Source organism: Salarias fasciatus, chromosome 3 (assembly GCF_902148845.1).
Source record: "Salarias fasciatus chromosome 3, fSalaFa1.1, whole genome shotgun sequence".
Lineage (NCBI taxonomy): Eukaryota > Metazoa > Chordata > Actinopteri > Blenniiformes > Blenniidae > Salarias > Salarias fasciatus.
The window spans coordinates 21,361,952-21,384,134 of NC_043747.1; the positions used below are offsets into that span (position 1 = coordinate 21,361,952).

At 45.6% G+C, this 22,183-nt stretch overlaps 1 long non-coding RNA gene across 1 annotated transcript; it reads left to right on the forward strand.

Annotated features, from left to right (window-relative positions):
• The first annotated feature begins 8,926 nt into the window (after positions 1–8,926).
• LOC115385928 (uncharacterized) lies at positions 8,927–21,403 on the forward strand. The gene is made up of 3 exons (XR_003931211.1): positions 8,927–9,075; positions 11,452–11,454; positions 21,393–21,403. It is a non-coding gene; the product is annotated as an uncharacterized LOC115385928 (long non-coding RNA).
• Positions 21,404–22,183: the final 780 nt, after the last annotated feature.

The following is a 22,183-nucleotide window of genomic DNA, read 5'->3' on the forward strand; positions in this document are numbered from 1 at the left end:
GCAGAGATAGAAAGCAGAGTGACATCCGCTTAGGGAGAGAACAGGGAGAGAAAACATTGTGAGGGACATGAGAGGGTTTTACTACAGATACATGTGTCTCCGTGCCATCTGCTCTCTTTCGAGGTCAGTTCGTACTGGACGTTGGATGTGTGTGGAAAGCAACTGGACTCTAGGGCTGTCGCGGTCATTGCAAAAATGAAATATCGCGATGTCACGAAGCATGATGGGCCATCGCCAACACCGCATTGCCACAACCACGTTGAGTAGGGAACAATGGCGCTTAAACTGGTAGCAAAAAAAAAAAAAAAAAACGTTACTTCGCCCATTTGGGAGCATTAACGAATTTAAGGGTTAAACTGTGGTGAACGGTGGTGAACGGTGGTGAAAGGTGATGAATTTTTTTCACCTCTCCAGGGACGCTCCAGCACAGTTCGGGCGGTGTGACCGGGCCTGTAGCAAGCTAGGTGAGCCCATGGCCGCGGCCCACCCAGTGGTCCGGCTGGGCCTTCTACACATGCGCAGGCTGCAACGGTGGTTTGCACGCTTCCGCTGCTTGGGGAAGTGGAACGGATGCAAACGGTTCCCGATCCCGCCCCAAGCACGCCAGGATCTCCTTTATTGGATGGATCCTGCTCTCCTAATGCAAGGAGTTCCCCTGGGCTGCGTGTCGCATCACGTCGAAGTGTTCACCGATGCGTCTCTCGCGGGATGGGGAGGCACCCGAGACCACCACGCGGTGGGCGGTGCTTGGGATTTGACTCCCACTCACATCAATGTGCTGGAAATGACGGCGGTGCAGAGGGTCCTGCTCCATTTCCAAGCCAGGCTGAAGGACAGCCATGTGCTCATCAGGACGGACAACACTACAGTGGTCGCGTACCTGAACAGGCAGGGGGGGACCCGGTCTCCCCCTCTTCATTGCATAGCGGCGGAGATCCTCTGGTGGGCGGACCGGCACCTCGCGTCTCTCAGAGCGCGTCACGTGCCCGGAGTCCTCAACGTCGGTGCAGACAGAATGTCCCGGGGAGGCCCACTCCACGACGAGTGGGGCCTGTCCCCATGGGTCGCAGCCAGACTCTGGCGCAGGTTCGGATGCCCAGTGGCAGACCTTTTCGCCAGTGCAGAGAACACACAGTGCCCATTCTGGTTCTCGCTCAGGTCGTCAGACGCCCCCCCTCTAGGGGTAGACGCCTTCGCACACAGGAGCTGGCCGTCGGGCATCCTGTACGCGTTCCCTCCAGTCCACCTCTTGACCCCGCTGCTGCGCAGGGGAGGTTGCACAATCTTCATGTGATCGTGGTGGCTCCGGACACCCCGAGTGCGTGGTGTTTCCCGGACCTGATTCAGTTGGCAGTCGGGGACCCGTGGCCGATTCCCGACGGGCCCGACGCACTGCAGCAGGCAGGGGGCGCCCTTCGGTCCCGCCCCTTCCTGGGCGGGAGGCTCCTGGCTTGGAGGCTGAGCAGGTGAGGCTGGTGGAACTAGACCTCCCCCCAGTGGTGGTGTCCACCATCCAGAGTGCCAGGGCCCCCTCTACTGTCAAGGCCTACAGGTCTTGGTGGAAGCTCTTCACATCGTGGTGCTCGGAGAGGGGCTTGGACCCGGTCTCCTGCACCATTGGTGGAGTTTTGGAGTTCCTCCAGGCCCTGCTGGACAGCGGTCGCGCTGCATCCACCCTGGCAGTGTTTGCATCGGCCATCACAGTGGGCCACGGCAGTTTCGGCCGCTTTTCTGCACGCAGCCACCCGCTTGTGAAGCGGTTTCTGCGCGGGGCGTGTCGATTGCGACCGCCCCCCAGGCATGTGGTCTCTCCATGGGACCTCCATGTGGTGTTGAAGGGCCTTAAGGGACCTCCTTTCGAGCCTTTGGAGCAGGCGGAGGACCGCTTTCTCTCCTTTAAGGCCGCCATCTTGTTGGCGCTAGCATCCGCCAAGAGAGTTGGGGATCTCTGCGCTTTGTCAGTCCACCCATCCTGCACGGTGTTCAGCTGGGATGGGGGACTCATGCACCTCTGGCCTAACCCAGCCTTTCATCCCAAGGTGATCACTTCGGACTTCCGGTCGCAAGTGATCCGGATCAGGACGCTTGACTCCATGCCTGGCTCATCTGGGGACGACCCACGCCTGCGGTCACTGTGCCCGGTCAGGGCTCTGCGTCTTTATGTCCAGCGCACAGCTGGCTTTCGCACCACGGACCAGCTGTTTGTGAGGTTTGGAGCCCGGGGGCATGGTTCCCCGCTGACCTCTCAGCGTCTTGCCCACTGGGTGGGGGACGCTATTGCAGCTGCCTACGAGGCACAGAATCTCTCGCCACCAGCAGTGATTCGTGCCCATTCCACACGACGTGTGGCCTGCGGCCCTGTGCAGAGGGGTCATGGTGAGTGACATCTGCCAGGCTGCCTCCTGGGCCTCTGCGTCCACCTTCATGCGTTCGTATCTGTTGGATATGTGCACTGACTCTGTGGCCATGTCGGTTTTCGGCGAGAACAGGAGTTCGGTCGTCTAACTGTTTCGGTCCTTCTGGCCTGGCTGCCATGTCCCGGGTGGGCTCGCGGACCAGGGATTCCCCGCCTGCTGCTCGGCTCTGCCGCGGTCTGCGGATGTTGTTTACGGTGTTGCCGGGGCAGCAGTTCTGCCGCTTGCCGTTTTTGGGTTCGCTGCCGCTCCCCGTGTGTGGAACGCGGGCCAGGGGTCCCCCCCTTCACCGCTTGCCGCTGTGGTTTCCCGGCCGGCGTGTGTGTGTGTCGCTGTGGCGATGCTTTGTACGTCGTGGGCCGCACTTCATCGCTAGGTGCCCGCCTCGTCCTTCGGGAGTTCTATGGCCGTTCTGGACGTACGGTTTGTTTACTTCCGTCTTACGCACCAATCCCGTCAGCAGGCCAGCTGGGAGTACATTCATCGACCTACGGCCTTTGCCTTGGTGAGTACCACTAGCGAAGCCCGTAGGCGGGCTAAACACTTACGAAGTAGAATTAGTAGTTACTGGATGTAACTCCAGTTCTACGAGTAAGTGCGTGCCCGCCTACCTGCTGGCCCAGCTGTCTGCTTCCCTTGTTTTTGCTACGTCAGAAGAAGGATTTGCTTAGTGCCATCCGAGGTTATGTACCCTTGGTGTGGGGCGTGGCGCTGCGCCATCGCGTGCCATTGGTGCGTCGAGCTTTGTATAGTCTCAGTGGATTGGACAGAGATTGGAGGTGTGCCACTAGCGAAGCCCGTAGGCGGGCACGCACTTACTCGTAGAACTGGAGTTACATCCAGTAACTACTAATTTTGTGATACAGTGATTATTCCTTGTTTTTCCAGACCACACACACATATATACACGCATACATGCATAAACATGCATAGAGTTGCTGTTAAAGAAAGGAGAAGAAGAATAAGGAAGAAGAAGAAGACAATCTGATCTCTCTGTCCTGTTTCCCGACTCTCTGACCGGAGTTACTTACTTACTTACTTGGCCTTTAAACCCCTAGAGGGGCATAGGCCATCCACAACAGTCCGCCAGCGTCCACGGTCCTGGGCAATTCGCTCCAACTCCCTCCAGGTGTAGCCAGTCTGTTTGGCGTCCGCCTCCAGGTCTCTTCTCCAGGTGTTCTTTGGTCGGCCTCTCTTTCTCTTCCCCTGAGGATTCCAGGTCAAGGCCTGTCGTGTAATGTTTGTTGATGGTTTCCTCAGGGTATGCCCTATCCATTTCCATCTTCTCCTCCTGATCTCTTCTTCTGCTGGCACTTGGTTGGTTCTTTCCCAGAGATCTGCATTACTGATGGTATTTGGCCAGTGGATCTTTAGAATTCTTCGCAGGCATAAATTGATGAAGGTCTGGACTCTTTTGATTTTGGTCTTTGTTGTTCTCCATGTCTCTGCTCCATATAGAAGGACTGATTTGACGTTGGAGTTGAACAGGCAGAGACTCCAGACCGGAGTCATTGGCCATAATCTTCCGCCTCAACCAGAAATCCTATATTCTGAGACTCGCCCCTCAAACATCAACATTTTTTTGACAGGACTCAATGCGCAGCGTCTGTATGTCTGTCTATTGTCTAGATGTCTCTGTTTAATGTACCAGGTTCTCACAAACGTAGTTCCCTTGCCAAACCCCGCGATTGGCTATGGAATGATTTGGGAAGGTTCAACAACAATGATCCAACCCTCCAATATTCGCCATCTCTCTCAGCATAACGTAAGACCTACGCTGAAGTACATGTTCTGCAATCTGTGCTGTAGACATGATGTGCCAATGAGCACGAATGCTCGAATAACCACATATGCATTGTGTTTTCAAGAACAAACGGAACAGGAAGTCCACTTTCTTAGGATCGGTATGTATAACCTAATTAATTTAATCTTGAGAGGGTTTTCTTTATTTCAGACCCTCCAAAGTGAACTGTAAAAAAAAGTTTATTCAGTAGCTGCATCTTTATCAGCTGAGGAGCCGAGGACAGCTGAACAGAAAACAGTGAGCTGATGATATGAGGTTGAAGATGCACCAATAAGATAGTTTAGTACAAAACGATATACTAATGTGTTTTTGTTTTGTTTTTGTCTGGGAAGCATTTGTTTGTTTTGTAGACAATTCCTGCAGGTACCCCCATCATTCTGATCCACAATTCCGATCCTCCATTGCCCGCCACACCGCACCGACCTGAGGAGAGGAGAAGCTTCACAGCAGCGGGAAGTACAGACACACACACACACACACACACACACACACACACACACACACACACACACACACACACACACACAACTAGAGGGACTGACTCAGATTGACTCAGATTTAGGGAAAATTGTTTTTTTCTGAGCCTGCGAAGACATGTGCGGTGATTCTGTTCTTCTCTTTCTGCTGAGACTTTTTTTAATGCAGGGGAGAAGGGGGAACTGTTGTGGTTGTGAACGTGGACACAATAATGGAGGGAGCGGCTCCAGAGGCTGGAGGCGTGGTGGTTGGCAGTTGAGGAGGTTGAGGAGGTTGAGGAGGTTGTGGAGGCGATGGGGTTTGATTACAGACGTGGAAACTTCCAACGTAATGACGACGTGTCAACTGCTGGCTGATCGCCGAGGTCAGAGCATGAACACACAAACACATACACATATACACACACACGGACACTTGCAACACCACACACACACAGAGAAAAAGAGAAGTAATTGGAGTTCCTAATGTTATTTTATCAACTTTCAAATGATGATGTGTTCATTGGATCTTGTCAATCTCAAGGGAGAAATACTAGTGGGTCAACAGGACTGATCGATCCTGATAAAATGAAGAAGAGGCAGCAGGCTGCCTCCATTATGGGTCACTTCTCCCCCCACAGTGCTGTGGCTCTGACCGCAGGCTGTGAGGCTCATTGTCTTCAGTGAAATGATTTAAAATGTCATGCTTTAATATTGTGAACTTTGTGTTTGTCTGTACGTATTATGGAAAGTATACCAATGCTAAATACACAAGAGAACTTATTTAAGTGAAGGTTTTTTTATGATTAGCTTCATGAACCCTCAATCAAATGTCAATTTCAAAATCCACTGACACAGATGGCACTTCCACCTCCATCTGTTTTAGCTGAAATATTTGTGGACTAAACAAAGATTATGTAGGTTAATAACCTCAGCTAAACCTTGCTGAGTAACACTGAGGCCAGGTGTCACATTAACACGTCCTGGATGATGACAGCGGTTACAGGTATTGGATGCACTATGGTGTGAATAACTGATCAAGGTGTTTAGTTGAGACAGAGAGTCCATTTGATTCACCGGATTCACACCAGTCCCGCTCACCAAGAACAGGGTGTCTCATTCCTGGGAATGTATTCCTACTGTCGACAGTTTATTCCAAATGATTGTGATTTTATTGCTCCCATTAGGTCTCTGACTGCATGTTTACAGGTTTCCTGGACTCCAGATGCACTGGGAGCATCCCAGGCCCTGCAGTCTCTGTTCACTTTTCTGTCCAACCTGATCTCACAGAAATGCGTGAAATGAACACGCATTGTTAGAACCAGAGGGTCCCAGATTGCGTGCTTATTTCACGCAAAGTGCTGAAAATGCATGCTGTCACCACGCATGCAGTCTCCACTCAAAGTCAATTAGAATCCCTGGCGTGGTGGAGACACGCATTCTCACCTTCAACATGTCGCTCCGTGGGTGTCGTTTCAGAGATCCCGGAAGTGCAAATGTAGACTAATCGATATTCTGAAGAAAGATGTGATTATTATCCAAACCAGTGCAGCCATTCAAGACAGACTGTGTAGCAGTGGTATGTGCTTCTGCTGAGTCAAAAAGCACCGTGAAATATCAACTCTATTTTAAGAAAACACGTTTTATTGTCAATGTAACATCACGGAGAAGGACTACAATACCCATAATCCTCATGTTTAATAGCGACGTGTCTGATTGGTCCAGTCTGCAAAAAAAAAAAAAAAAAAAAAAATTGAGCTTTTATCTTATTCCCTTGGTCCTTTTTGTTTTCAACATTGATTTTTGACTTTCTAATTCAATGAGTGAAATGTGCTTTTTTTGTAATCTGAAAAACACTGGCGTTTCACGTTGCCTAGGTAACGCTGTCGACGTATCCGCGTTCGGTGGTGACAGAAAGAGAGCGAAAAATGTATTTCCCGGTCCGGTCATTATATGTTCTGAATTACACATATGATGTTTGTGGAGTTAAATGATAATTTGTCGTGTTGAGAGTCTGATGGTTTGTTGCTCCGATTGTTTCTCTCCACTCGCTCGTGCTCGGTGCAGGACAGTCGGAGAATGACGTCACATAATGCTACTTGGAATTAGTTTGGCTTTTCCCACGACCTTTTACAAAGCGATCGGCGAAGCAAACTTCAAACTCTCAACGCGAAAACAGATCATTTAATCCCACAAACATCATATGTGTAATCCAGGACCAGGGAATAAATATTTTTTTTATTCGAGAGGACCCATGGGCTCCAGCGGAAGGCTTCGCCACTTGCTGTTTTCACCTTGATTCAGACGAGGGCTGTTTTGGAGCTAATAATACCTCCTGATGTATTTCTAACATACCTGCTGTTCAGGGCATTTTTTTTTTTTTTTTTTAGAGCGGCTCCAACATGATCTGCCACCAGAGAAGACAGCTGCAGCTTCTCCGACACTGCACTGCGCGTCTTGATCTCCATGGAAACCAAGACGCGATTCTGGATCATCTGGAAGTGATGACAACAATATGGTTCTTAGCTGTTGTTTATTTCTGACAAAATAAATGTGTATTCACCCTTGCAGTGGGCTGCATGCTCCTCATTACTTCCACATCGCGAAAAGTCCTTCAAAAAGGACCCCATAGCTCATTAATTCATATACAAATATTTATTTTATTTTATTTTATTTTATTTTATTTATATGTGAATGGATCCCCATTAGTTGCCACCAGGGTGACATCTAATCTTCCTGGGGTCCATACCTATTAAACAGTCATAAATTGTAATAGTACACAATAAACAGAGTCACAGATAGTGAATGGAGTACATAGATATTAATTCATGATCCAAATGATCAAGAGCTACATTTTAAAATCAAGTGTCTCCTATTGGTCATGTAAATATTACCACGGAGCATCACGGACTGAAGGAGTGTTTTTGTTTTCGCTCTTTTTTTTTTTTTAACTGAGGACGTTGCTCTGAGAAGTAGTTAGTTTTAATAAATGTACATTTTTTCTTCATATTTTCCACTCAGTTTCTGGATGTGATCTGTTGTTTTTTTGTTTCAACGCACAATCTGTCTATTTTGCCTGCTGAACTGCCGTCAGGTTGGTTGTTAGGCTGTTGCTAAGGACTCTGACCCCTGAACCAGAAGGAAGTTGATGGTTTTAATTGTATTCCAGTGGATTATGAAGTATTGACGTTATGACAACAAAGGAGAAAAGGGTGATAAGTCAACTCATTTCTTTTAGATAGATCTTAATTCATCCCTTTGGATGAATTAAGGGAAATGTTTCAGGGATCTTTGAGGGAAATGCCGATCTAAAAGCAGCACAACACCACCAGCGCCGTGTGTGTGTGCAGAGGAAAAGTAGCTCTGAAAAATTGACTTTTCTGAGCTGTTAACATGGTTAGTGTGTGATTAGCTCACGAAAACTTCTTTTTGGTTGATGTTTCCTCTTCATTCAGGCATATTTGAGTATTCTGTAAGAATAATTAGTTTAAGCTCCGGCTCCCTTCACACCACTGTCTTCCCACCGGTTTATGCCGGCCTGTGTGGCACCAACCATGAAAATCTAAATACGTGTGCGCAGCATGGTAGAGTACTTCAACATGAAGGAGAACCTCTGAACATAGATGTGCATTGCTGAGACTTAGAGGTTTCAACCATCCTTATTTCATTTTAAATTCAGTCTCAACAAAAGATCCACCAGACGGAGCTGCAGAGGCCTTCTCTCCAGGTCAGTGTGGGTCCATGTATAAAAAATACACACTGCAAGGCCTGTTTATTTCCTTCATGCTGTGAGAGCTGGATTATTGTCAGACAGTCCTTTAGAGGTGCCCCATAAAGTCAGTAAACCCTCTGAGGCCTCCTCTGAGACATGAAGCCTGTTCTGACCTTTGACCTCTGTTGCTCTATTGCTCTTATTTGACCTCTACAGCAGAAACAGACCTGAAACCTGAACTGCGAGGCCTCTGGGAATTATAAATTCATGACCTGTTGGGTTTTATAAAATCATGACCTGTTGGATTTTATAAAATCATGACCTGTTGGACAAACAAGAAGTAGCTTCAGGAAAGAGGTGAGGCTTTGAAATTCTGCATATGACTATCTGGCAGTGGTGTGAACACATCCCACAAATCTCATCTTATTTGGAGCAAATCTGACCAAATGATGGTGCTGAATTGATTCTTTTAACTGGACACTGTCGCGCCCTGTACGGACAGCAGAAAGGACTTAGACTACGTTCACACTGCAGGCTGAAGTGACCCAAATCCGATTTTTTTGCCCCTATGCGACCTGTATCGGATCTTTTCATGACAGTCTGAACGACACAGATCCGATTTTTTCAATGCGACCCAGGCCACTTGGATATGTGGTCCTAAATCTGATACGTATCGGATCTTTTGCCATAGTATGTGACCTTTACACTCTCAAAGCCTTTGTGAGCAGTTTGGAGGATCAGCTGATGAAGATTTTGGGTTAAGGGTTCCAGTAAGTTCAAACAAAGTTCTCAATAAATAATTTGGCCACTATATTTAAGATAAATTCAATTTAATCACATTTCATCCTGTTGAGCCTCACATTTCTCCCTGAAACCTACATGTCAAACAAGCCTGTGTCAAGAGGAGGGAAAATTAAAAATGTGTCATAGGACTAAGTATGATACATCATTGTAAAGGGCTTGATCAGAGGAGTAAGATTACACCAGAGTGGAAGTTTGAATTTGCTCCTGCTCAGAGATATTGACCTTTGAACTTTGACTTTGGTGCTTCTTTTAAAGCCTCTATTTTGACAATGAAAAATGCTAGAATCATGGGACCAACTGTTATACAAAGCTCTTAAACTCCACTATTCTGTCAGGTTTGACTTGATATATCACCAGCAGGGGGCATCACGATATGTGGTAAAAACTAAATTTCACCTACGTATATCAGTTTCATGTAAAAACATAATCCAAAGGAGCATGCTCCTCATCACTCTAAACCCCTAAATGTACTGATTTTTTATATTTTACTCTTCTATTTAGGGAAAACGGGTATTTTGAATACAGAACTTTAACTCCCAAAGGCGTAGTGATGCAAATGCATGGATGACGTCATAGATTTTGTAGTTCTTTCTGGGGTTTGAACGTAGGGTTACGTTTATGAGTTTATGAACGCCAATAAACCATATGAACACCTCAACACGTACTGCTGGTGAAGTGTAATGCGTGTCTGATGAATTGAGTATGAAAAAGTTCATCGCTCTGGATTTATTTCTGTGATTTGCCAGCGATTGTGTGACTGACAGATGCTGCAATTCCCGCGAGATCTTGTGTTCTCGTGATACCGACAATCCCGCTCTCAAAATCAGTGGGTTTTTGTCCATTGACAGTCTAAAAGAGGATTTTGGCGCAGCGTCCCAGACAGATGTGGAAGCACGGATGATGTGGCACACACACCTGCAGAACAGATGTGCATATGAGACGCACGCGGCGGATTATTATGCGTGGGACCACCAGTGTTGCTTTGACTACGATTCCCATAATACCTTGCAGCCTGGTTGATTGTCGGTTCAAACCAGTTCAAACAGAACAGCAAGCAGGCACATTATCCACCTCTAACCTGTCAGTCACCACAATCACAGAATTTGTTGATGTTTAATGCAAAGAGGAGTATTTGTGGGCAATCATTAGTTTAAGAGCAAAAACTCGCTCCGTTAAAAAAAAAAAAAGCAGTCTGTGACGCACATCAACTTCCTTCCGGTTCAGGGGTCAGAGTCCTTAGCAACAGCCTAACAACCAACCTGACGGCAATTCAGCAGGCAAAATAGACAGATTGTGCGTTGAAACAAAAAAACTACTGATCACATCCAGAAACCGAGTGGAAAATATGAAGATAAAATGTACATTTATTAAAATTAACTACTTCTCAGAGCAACGTCCTCCAAACACTCCTTCAGTCCGTGATGCTCCGTGGTAATATTTACATGACCAATAGGAGACACTTGATTTTAAAATGTCGCTCTTGATCATTTGGATCATGAATTAATATCTATGTACTCCATTCACTATCTGTGACTCTGTTTATTGTGTACTATTACAATTTATGACTGTTTAATAGGTATGGACCCCAGGAAGATTAGATGTCACCCTGGTGGCAACTAATGGGGATCCATTCACATATAAATAAAATAAAATAAAATAAATATTTGTATATGAATTAATGAGCTATGGGGTCCTTTTTGAAGGACTTTTCGCGATGTGGAAGTAATGAGGAGCATGCAGCCCACTGCAAGGGTGAATACACATTTATTTTGTCAGAAATAAACAACAGCTAAGAACCATATTGTTGTCACACTTCCAGATGATCCAGAATCGCGTCTTGGTTTCCATGGAGATCAAGACGCGCAGTGCAGCGTCGGAGAAGCTGCAGCTGTTTTCTCTGGTGGCAGATCATGTTGGAGCCACTCTAAAAAAAAAAAAAAAAAATGCCCTGAAAAACAGGTATGTTAGAAATACATCAGGAGGTATTATTAGCTCCAAAACAGCCCTCGTCTGAATCAGGGTGCAAACGGCAAGTGGCGAAGCCTTCCGCTGGAGCCCATGGGTCCTCTCGAATAAAAAAAATATTTATTTCCTGGTCCTGGATTACACATATGATGTTTGTGGGAAAAATGATCCGTTTTCGCGTTGAGAGTTTGAAGTTTGCTTCGCCGATTGCTTTGTAAAAGGTTGTGGGAAAAGCCAAACTAATTCCAAGTAGCATTATGTGACGTCATGCTCCGACCGTCCTGCACCGAGCATGAGCGAGTGGAGGGAAACAATCGGAGCAACAAACCATCAGACGCTCATGTAACCCAGGTGTCAAATCCTGACAGCCTGTCATTATACTGTTCACTCTTGTCCACATCCAGACATTTATAGATCTGCTGCACTCACTCTCTCACAAATCCCGCGGCATTTGACATGTTCCCGTTGGCTTGGCGATTAGCCAATCGGATCGCTTCATTCATGACGACGTCACACAGTCACGTGACCTAGCGCCGGCTATTAGGTGCGTTCACGATGGCAAAGCCAGAGGTAGACGGAGCTAGATGAAGCAGACGGCGCAGCCGTGGGGCGGAGTTCTCTATGTTGGTGTGTTTCTCATGACTCCACTGTGGGGGGTGTTTACAGGCCCGTCGTCCGGGGTGGCAATGACCCCCCCCCCCCCCCCCCTGTGCCTCCTTGCCCCCCCCTGGCTGTCAGAGGGGTAATTTTGTTTTTCTTATTAAAAACAAAATAATTCATAATTTCTTTTGTGTGTCACATTGTGTTAAATCATATTCAGTTAACTGAAATGAATACAATTTAAAAAAAACAAAATAATTTTAAGTTACGTTTTGGCTTCTGTCATGTGAAGCGTGCCTGCTGCTGCAAGTGCTACCAGGCATCAAGGGGGGCAGACTGCCTCGCCCCCTCAGTCCAAAAAATTAATAAATAAAGTTTTCAGTCTATTTTGTGCTTAAAAAACAACAGCAAACTCCACTGGCTTGGTCAAATCAATATGAAGTGTTGTGCTATTCAAAATTCCAAAAAAAAAAAAAAAGTGGAGACTCCAGCTCTACTAAAGGTGAGGGCTGGTTATTTTATCATTTCTTTTATTACTATTTGTGCTTTTTAGCAGTGTGATTAATGATCATACGTTGTTGGACACAGTAGAACAGGCCTCTGATCTGTGGATTCTGTCTTTGTGTTGCTCCGTTACTTTTTCGACCCCCCCCCCCCCCCCCCCCCCCCCTTCTACACTGGACTGGAGCCGGGACTGGATGTTTATTTATGCAAATAAAGCGCGTTGTCATCAAACTGATGACGAGTGGGCTCGGGTCCAATCCCCTGCCTGTATGAAACAGAGAGGTGGGCCAGGTAGCCGCGGTGAGTTGCTCTCCAGTAGCTCACGCGGCTACCTCTGTGACTGATCTCGTTTGGGTCTCGCGAGTTTTCGATGCCCTACGTAGGTCTTACGTATCAGTGACGCCGGGCCACATCTGGGCGGGGCGGCTCAAAAGTCTTAAAGGTCTGCCTCTGGCTTTCTCATGTCGAACGCACCTATTATTAGCAGGGTCATGCCGGGGAGTAGTGAGACACGGAGAGGCAGTGGGGATGCCAAGAGAAGGCTGTGCTCAGGTCGGTTTCGGTCAAATCTTTGCGGTTAAACTGTCTTTGTGCTGCTCTATACTTAACCATGCACTTTATCATAGGAGTCGTCGGCTACCGCGTCCGAGATCGTGCGATTAGAGCACACACGTGTAATCCAGACCGTGGAATCGGTGAGTGCTCAGTCCGTTTGTTAGCCTAGCGTCTCCATTCATTCTAGAGGCAGGTGTTAGTATGCATGGGTTATTCAAAGTTGTGCCTTGTTTTCAAAAATATCAACTTACCCTGAACTGTGATGATAAGCCAAATACTCCATCATTGGTGTCAGAAAAGTGTGATGATGTATTTTAAGTGCCTTTATTTTTGAATGTGATCTTGTAAGTTTGTGGCTTATAAACTTCACTGATGCACTGAATGAGCACTTTATCTGTCAACAGTGGACTAATTAATTAATTTCCACAGTTTGCATGAAGCACTTTACTTAATGATATAACTATTTATTGAACGTTGACACTGAAAGATTGTATTTTATTACTATTTAAGACTCTTTGAATCTCTTTTCGGATTACTTTCACTGCAATGTAACTTACTGTGCAGGTAGTGCTATAAATTGGTCAGTGCGCACAATTACTTCAATCCAATTTATTAGTACAAGGATTTGTATTTATTTGATATGTACATGTATTTGATATTCGTTATTTGGTGCTTTGTACAGGCCAGGTTTTTTTCCTGCGGTCCTGCAAAGAATGATGGCGAGCTAGAGACCAGGCCGAGAGCCTAACCGGAGCTCCGGTTTTCCAGCCGGAGACCAAGTGCTACCTCTGCCGGGCCGGTAGGGGCTCCTGAAGCCAGCAACCTCTCACCCCCACACGACTTGACCTACACCCACACAACCCACACATGCTCGGACTCTTCCGCAGAGTCACCAGCTGTTTAGACCCAGACGTGGGTCATGTGAACTTTGGGTGGGATGAATGGACAATTGGGTTGATTGTTTCTGTCCAAGGGGTGTGAAGCTGGACTCCACCTCTTACCACTGTGAAAAATCAATTGCTGTTATCATCATCGTTCCTTTGTGTTGCACTTCTAATACCTGTCACCTTCGAATATTCATTACAATTGTAACTTGTTGAGAGTATCTCGAATGGCCATTCGCACAGGTTAAAGTTTTGCAAATCTGTTATGTTTGTTTGTCCTGTTTGTTTTCCTTTTGTGTCGAAGAGCTCAATATATGGTACCTTTTTACTTGCAAACTCAACTCCAAGTCTCTGCCTCTTCTCTCTCCATGAGCGACCCCAGAATCTTCTGATCAGCTAGCCTGTTGCTATCATTGGAATTATCATCATCTAGTCCTGGGCTTGATTAGCCCTTAGCGTGTAACATAAGTGCTACACTCAACACGACAAATTATCATTTAACTCCACAAACATCATATGTGTAATTCAGAACATATAATGACCGGACCGGGAAATACATTTTTCGCTCTCTTTCTGTCACCACCGAATGCGGATACGTCGACAGCGTTACCTAGGCAACGGGAAACACCAGTGTTTTTCAGATTACAAAAAAAGCACATTTCACTCATTGAATTAGAAAGTCAAAAATCAATGTTGAAAACAAAAAGGACCAAGGGACTAAAATAAAAGCTGAATTATTTTTTTTTTTTCAGGCTAGACCAATCAGACATGTCGCTGTTAAACATGAGGATTATGGGTATTGTAGTCCTTCTCCGTGATGTTACATTGACAATAAAACGTGTTTTCTTAAAATAGAGTTATTTCACGGTGCTTTTTAACTCAGCAGAAGCACATACCACTGCTACACAGTCTGCCTCGGATGGCTGCACTGGTTTGGATAATAATCACATCTTTCTTCAGAATATCGATTAGTCTACATTTGCACTTCCGGGATCTCTGAAACAACACCCACGGAGCGACATGTTGAAGGTGAGAATGCGTGTCTCCACCACGCCAGGGATTCTAATTGACTTTGAGTGGAGACTGCATGCGTGGTGACAGCATGCATTTTCAGCACTTTGCGTGAAATAAGCACGCAATCTGGGACCCTCTGGTTCTTACAATGCGTGCTCATTTCACGCATTTCTGTGAGATCAGGTTGCAAGAATCACATATACACAAGTATGTATAGAGACCCTCATTATTTTATCAAATCATAATTACTTCTTTAGATTTCAAACCAAAGGACCATTACCATTTTTTCCAGAGAAGCTCCTGTTGAAACCGTGATTCATGATGGAGTCACAGGTTTCTGGACTCGTCCCGTGGAACAACGTCCTCTCTATGGTTCCTTGTCCTTTGTTCTTTTCAGAAACGTGCTGTTTTTGCACTTGATAGGTGCGATGCAGGTGAATGTTCTGCAGGCGCTCAATCTAGTAAAATAAACACAGGTTACCTTGAAGATCTCACAGATTAACACCTCGGACTCACATTATCATGTTCAAGCAGCTGTAAGGAAAAGAGCCATCTGATAACTGATTCTGACCATTAGTCGTAAAAGAAGCATGGCGAAGTGTCACATGTTTCAACATCTGGGTGAGGGTTAGGATTAGGGCTAATCCATTTTCACTTGAAACGTTTCCAATTTTTGGAAAATTGTCAAAATTCATGCAACATTATGAACCCCTGCCAATATTTCAAGGTATTATGAAAAATCATTCACAAACAAAGTGTGGCATCAGGAGCCAACAGTTTTTACAATACGTACAGGTTTCATCATCCATCCAATCAGCAATGAAAAACAGAAACATAAACCTAGACCTCCCCCCTTCAGCTTCTACCCTCATTAATATCTCCTCCTCAAAAAAACTCTTACCTAAAATATCCAAGTTAATTTCACAAACCGATACAATATCATCTGTACCTTCAGAAAAATGGCAAACAGATCTCACAATTGCTCCCGATGCCGACTTCTGGCCCCAAATCTGCAAGGACATTTTCTTCATGACAAAAAATGCCAACCTACACCTCATCCAATACAAAATCATTCGTAGAACACATCTGACTGGACAAAAAATGCAAAAAATGGGCTTCTCATCATCCGATAACTGTTCACACTGCACAGAAAACTTCACAGATACCTACATTCATGCAACCTGGCACTGCACACCTGTCCACCACTTCTGGAAAAACATTACAGACATCCTGTCACAAATCATGGGCTGCCACATCCCGCTTTCCCCCACCCTCTGTTTATTAGGAGACCTATCCACATCAAAACTTGATCATACACAAAACCGCTTACTTCTCATGGCCCTAGCTGTTGCCAAGAAAACTATCCTCATGAAGTGGAAATCACGGAACTCCATACATATTACACACTGGAAAAACCTCCTCATCGACTACATCTCTCCAGAAAATACAAACTCCTCTGATACCCCCCAAAACCCCATCTGGCAAACATTCATTAACTTTCTGCAATCATGACCCACAGCAAACCACTCTCACATAGCATACTTATTGTTGTTGTTGTCATTGTTGTTCTTATTGTTGTTCTTATTATTGTTATTGTTGTTCCTATTGTTGTTATCATTGTTGTTGTTATTGTTGTGATTGTTGTTGTTATATTGTGGTTGTTCTTGGTGGCAGAGCTCTGTTGCTGTTATTATTGATGTTTTGATTATTTGGCTATTGTTTTCCGTACAATTGTTTGTATATGTATGTATTGTGCACATGTGTGAATGTATGTATGTATGAGGGTATGAATGTGTATGGATATCTATATGTGAAAAAAAGGGGTGGACCGTATATGTTTTTCTGTTATGCACACACACACACACACACACACACATACCACTTATGCACACACACACACACACACACACACACACACACACACACACACACACACACACACACACCAACTAGCTTACTCATTAGTTGTTTAGTTTCTTTTTATGTTGTTGTTTTTGGGTTTTTTTTTTTGTTTTTGTTTTGTTGTTTTGTTTTACTTCCTCTCTGTTTTCTGTTGTGTGGCTTGTCGTGTTGCATGTCTCGGTCTATCTGTATTGTTTGTTCGTGTTTGCAATTAAAAATTAAAAAAAAAAAAAAAAAAATCATTCACAGATTCACTTTGCCATTACATGCAATGTTATCATAGATCAGTGGGTCTCAATGTTTTTATGTTATGCCCCCCCTAGCAAGAAGAAAACATTTGAGCCGGCCATAACACAAACAAAGAGTTTATTTGAAGGTTTGTTGCAATTTTACTGGTTCATTTATTTGTCAAGGCGATCAACATCACACCACCTTGATTGTGACTAGACAGTAAATAATACACAGACAATAATTCTTCTTTAAAGTGTAGCTTCGGTAGGCACGGATTCTAACTAAACTACAAGAACTACCTGCAAATGATACCCTGAGATTATGGTACAACGTGGCGCTATAGAGAGAAACCAGCTGTTTTATTTCCCCCTCATTTGAAGGTGATGAGATAGTCTGGATAAGACTGATGGTCGTGAAACACGATGTACATCTGGGGAATGACCATTTGATCCACCAGACTGTCGAAGCGGTCGTGGGGCCGCCGGCTGTCTCGAGGAGGAGGGACGTTCATGCTGCTGTTGCCCTGAGTGCAGATGCCGGTCAGCACTCGAGCCACGAACATGACCTGAGAGTTGTCAGCAGCCGGCTTGGAATAGTGCGGATTCGCTGAGTAAGATGCATTGACGGCAAAGTAAACACCAGCACCATATGCAGTTCCTGAGGATGAGATGAACAGGAGATGAGACATACTGAGCCCACATTTTCAGAGAGGGAAGGGGAGAAGTAGTAGTTGTAGTATTCTCTGGAGATCTTTACCGTTTTGTCCACAGAAACGACGATTAAAGCCAGTCTCTGTGATGGAGTTGCAGCTGTCCTTGGTGGTCCCGTGATACAGAAGTTTTTCCCTCGCTCCCCCCTCCTGCTTGTTCTTCTCTGAAATGTGCTTCTTCTGGACTTCGTAGGCGCGACGCAAATGGGTGTTCTGCAAACGCTCAATCTAGCAGCAAAAACAATAAAAAAGATCATGAGTTACTGAGCGTTATATTGAGGAATCTAACTCCTTCTGTTCCGTTTTGAAACTTATGTATTGTTACAAACAAAATGATATTAATCCAGGTAATTTATTGTTTTTTTTGGAAAGTACATTTTTCTGTGAGGGAGTTTATTACATAAATACTTCATATCATTACAGGCCTGCAAATAACTCGACAACTTGCTTCTGAATTCAAAATCTTTTCCTTTTTTCAAAAAGGTATAGATGTCTCCATTGGGAACCACCTACTTTCATGACAGTCTTGCTCTCAGTTTTACTGAATTCACTTTTCAAAGCTCGGTACTCTGCAGAGGAAGGTGGCACTGCCACCACCTTCACGTTCTCCCCGGGGGCCATACTGTCCCAGTACAGAGGCATGGTGAAGTCTGGAAGACATTGAGACCAGGAACAAAACAGAACTGTAAACTGAAAATCTTCACAGGATGGTACTGCACAGAGTGAATGATATGTTTTTTTAAAAACACATGACCTGAAATTTTTCAACAGAGGGAACTGTTATATTAATCTGTCCACTAGGGTTCACTGTTGTGACTCCTGACATCCATCTTCTTACCTGGCAGGTTCTCCAGTCGTTTGAGCTTCCTGGGCTCTGCGACCATGAGGTTTGTGGCCTCCATGCTGTTTAGGTCTACCGTCCACGTGACTCCATGTGCATCCACTATTCCCCTTGCAATGTCTTGTTTTTCCAAATTGTAATTTGCAGTTTTGGGAAGTCTCTCCCAGAGACCATTGTGGCTCATGATGCACCAAACCACACGGGTGTACAGATCCTCTTCCTCCTTGATTCTCACCTGTCTCCTGAGATTACTGTGGAGAATTGCATTGAATGCAATCACCGTCTGGGTGACGCCATCTTTTAGGCCGCTCACAGACAAGTCGCCTGACTGGTCATTTTGTTTGTGCAGTCCCTGAGTGTTGATCAGCTCCATCAGCTCTGTCATGTCATCCTGCGTGAGGCCGTCCAGCTCCTCTTTTCTGAAGGTGTGAGTGGAGCACTGGTTCTGATACAGATCTTTCAGCTTCGCCATGGCGTCGTCAACGCTCTTCCTGGAGAGACCCAGGAACAGAAAGGCAGAGTTCTGACTTGCAGGACTGTTGCTGAGGATGCTGAGGTCTGCGCTCGCTGACAGCCGGCGCTCTTGTTGCTGTGTTTTAGGCAGGGCACCTGAAAATGGGCAAAAAAAAAAAGAAAGAAAAAGAAATTAAAAAACAACTCATTGAAAAAAATATTATTTTATCTGAATTATAATTTAAACCAGGGCTGTGGCTCTAAGGCCAAAATGGGCCCTCAAAAGGCTTCAGTCTTTTCCACCAAAACCACTGAGAAAATTTTTAAAAAATTCAAAGAATATGTGGATTCTTAAGAAAAAAATTTTTTAAGAGTAGAGGACACAACACAATACTGAGTTCAGCGGTGAGATATTGGCAAAGCTGCCATGAAAGATAGCTCCTTTGATGCTAACAAACAAGCATTAGCCGGACAGACATGGGTTTGTAAAAACATGCAAAATGGCACAGCTGTAGGAGAAGTTTTATTGGGGGATATTAAACCATATTTTGCTCCAGAAGGTGCACAGCCTGTGTCTCTGAGACCATATCGAGGCGCTCAGGGTCTGATTTGTCTGCCTGTCTGTTTAGGTGGGTGGTGCTGGGTGGTGGTGTTAGGGCAAGCTGATCATGAGAATTGCCTTCAGCTGCGACTTCGGGTGGAGATTTCCTGGTGAGGGCGTCTATTCAAACTAAACTCTGACTCCACTTAAGCACTGGAGTGCAGCACCAACTACAGTTAGTTGTTATGAGTTTGTTGATGGCTTCCCGTTCCCTATTAACTTTGTGTTTCCATCCCAGTCTGAAGACACGCTCAGGCGAACTCCCTGCCTCGTGCATCCTGCCTGCCCCTCAGCCGCCGCCTGCTTCTGTACCACTCCTGACTTTAGTGCTACTACCTACCTGTCTTTGGGAACTCCTGCTCCAATCACTTCACCTGGCCCAGTCCCTTGCACCCATGAGGATTCCCGGACCTCAGATCTCCTCAGTGAAATTTACACATTTTGTTTTCCACTGTTCATTTCGTGATCTGCTCTTGAGCCTCTGGTGCACACCGTAACAGAAGTTTTCATTAAAAATGCTTTATGTTGAGGTTGTTGTCATTTTCAGTTGAAATCGTTTGGTTTAAATTTAAAGGCTCTGTTTTACCGTTGCTGCCCAGTCAAGATGAAGTTGGGCTGAATGTGGCCCCTGAACTAAAATGTGTTTGCAGTGTCTGACTGGAACAGACAGCTTTCTCAATCATCACAGAGATGCTGAAGCTACACTTCACCTGTGCAATATTCAGCAGTGGAAAATATCTGCATGGCTTCCTCCTGAAATGCCAAGAACACATCCATCTTGTACAGGATTATGCGGATATCGCGCAGCATGTGAAGGTGAGTGGAAGTCGTGGCGCTCTTGATCCCTCGAAGGATTGCTCCTGCCACGAGTCCAGGCTGCAGCCCGCCGGCTCCTGCACAACAAACCAAACCGGGACAGTTAAAATTGATTCCTGAAGCTGTAAATCTTCCATGTTCCAGGAACCCACCAGCACAGATTGCAGGGATTGCTACAGAAGTGTAGTAGTTTGCTTCGCAGCACTTGATGACCAGTTGACTGATCTTTTCAATGCGGCTGGTGGACTTCTCTCCATAGACGTGTAAAATGGCCTTGCAGGGGAACCGTCCCGGTTGAGTGAAAACCATGCTTCCTGGGTTTAATGTCGCAACTGACAAAACATATGTAAACAAATTTAGTCAGAAGCTAGTCAATTAAAAAGGAACGACAATCTCTTTTTTTTGTATCTCTTGTTTTTTTTTGTTACCTGTTTTAAGTTGTTCTTCTACCTCTGGTCCAGCTACGGCTAAGATACATTTGCACACACCATCTGCAGGAAACAAAGAAAACAAGGGGGATTCATTTTTTAAATACAAATTTCTTTCTTCTTCGCTGGCTCTTGGAGGAGGCGGACGCTTTTCCTATCGCTCCTGCTTGTTTCTCTCCCTCCCTACTGTCTCTACTGCAGCACTCTGTCTCGTCTGTTGACTGGAGCAACCACCTGTCTTGATTTTCTTCGAAGAATCAAAACATATCAACCATGGAATTGATCAGCTGGCCTCTCAACGCAATTGATATGATTTTCTCACAAAGAAGTGCAGGAGCGGGGGAGCCTGTCTGCCCTGACAGAACTTGGCATGCTGGGTATTTGATGGACTCCCGCGGACAGTGGAGAGCCATCATCTGTCTGGCAAATCTGAGCGTCGAGGATGCAGAAAATGTTTACATTTTTGGATGTATGATGATCGGTCTGCTGCTGATTGGCCTGGTCAGTGGTCTGATCCTCTGGAGGATTAAGAAGACCGCCACCTCAAAAGACGTCCAAGGGTGGACGGTCTTTTCAAATCAACGGGCAAAAGCTGAGGCTGACCGAGGTTGCGAACTCTTTCGAAGGATGGACAATTTTGCTGGGATTATGGACGATCTGAGGCGCAAGATGGATTCAACCACGGGAAGGTACAGCTCAGCTTCGGTCTGACATGGTTGAGAACTAGCGATAATGGGAAGGTCACAACGGCTCCTTCCGACCAAAACAAAATACCAAGAAACCTTCGGACTGAATCTGGCGCCCCTTGGAATTCAATCTCCCGGAAGAAGACAAGGACAAGAGGTCGCTCTCCATCTCCCACCATTGTCTGACTCCGCGACAAAACACCCTTCCCTTTCTGGACTGCTTCTTTTGAGGACATCCTCATGGCAACGGTGGTCACCAGCTGGAGCGCAGAGAGGACGGGCCAACCACACACACATACACGGACTGATGAACTAATAGAGCACACACTCAAATACATCCCCCACCCCGCCTATTCTCAACGTCTCCTCCCCTCTCTCTTCTGCTGACGACTAATGGTGATGGTGTGTTGCGCCGATGGGGGCAGTGACCACTGATCAATTAGTCTGATAGCAATTTGTCTCGTGTTTATGGCTATGTTTTTGCGCAGGTTGGCTTTTTTTGGTCTCTCACTTCTAATCACGACTCCCTTCGGAACCGTGATCTGAATTGACGTATCTTTTTTTACCCCCCCCCCCCCCCCCCCCAATTTCTGTCTGAGTTCCTTTAACTCTGTTTCCTTTTCAAGACGGAGTGCCGTAATTGGCTGCCTGGGCGTCTTAAAAACCCATGTATTTCGTTGCACTTGAACTTCGGTAACTTGTTGCGATGACAATAAAGAGCATTCTGATTCTCTGATTCTGATTCTGAAATATCAATAAATGTGAAACAAAATGTGAAATTACATGATTAGACAACAGTATTGAT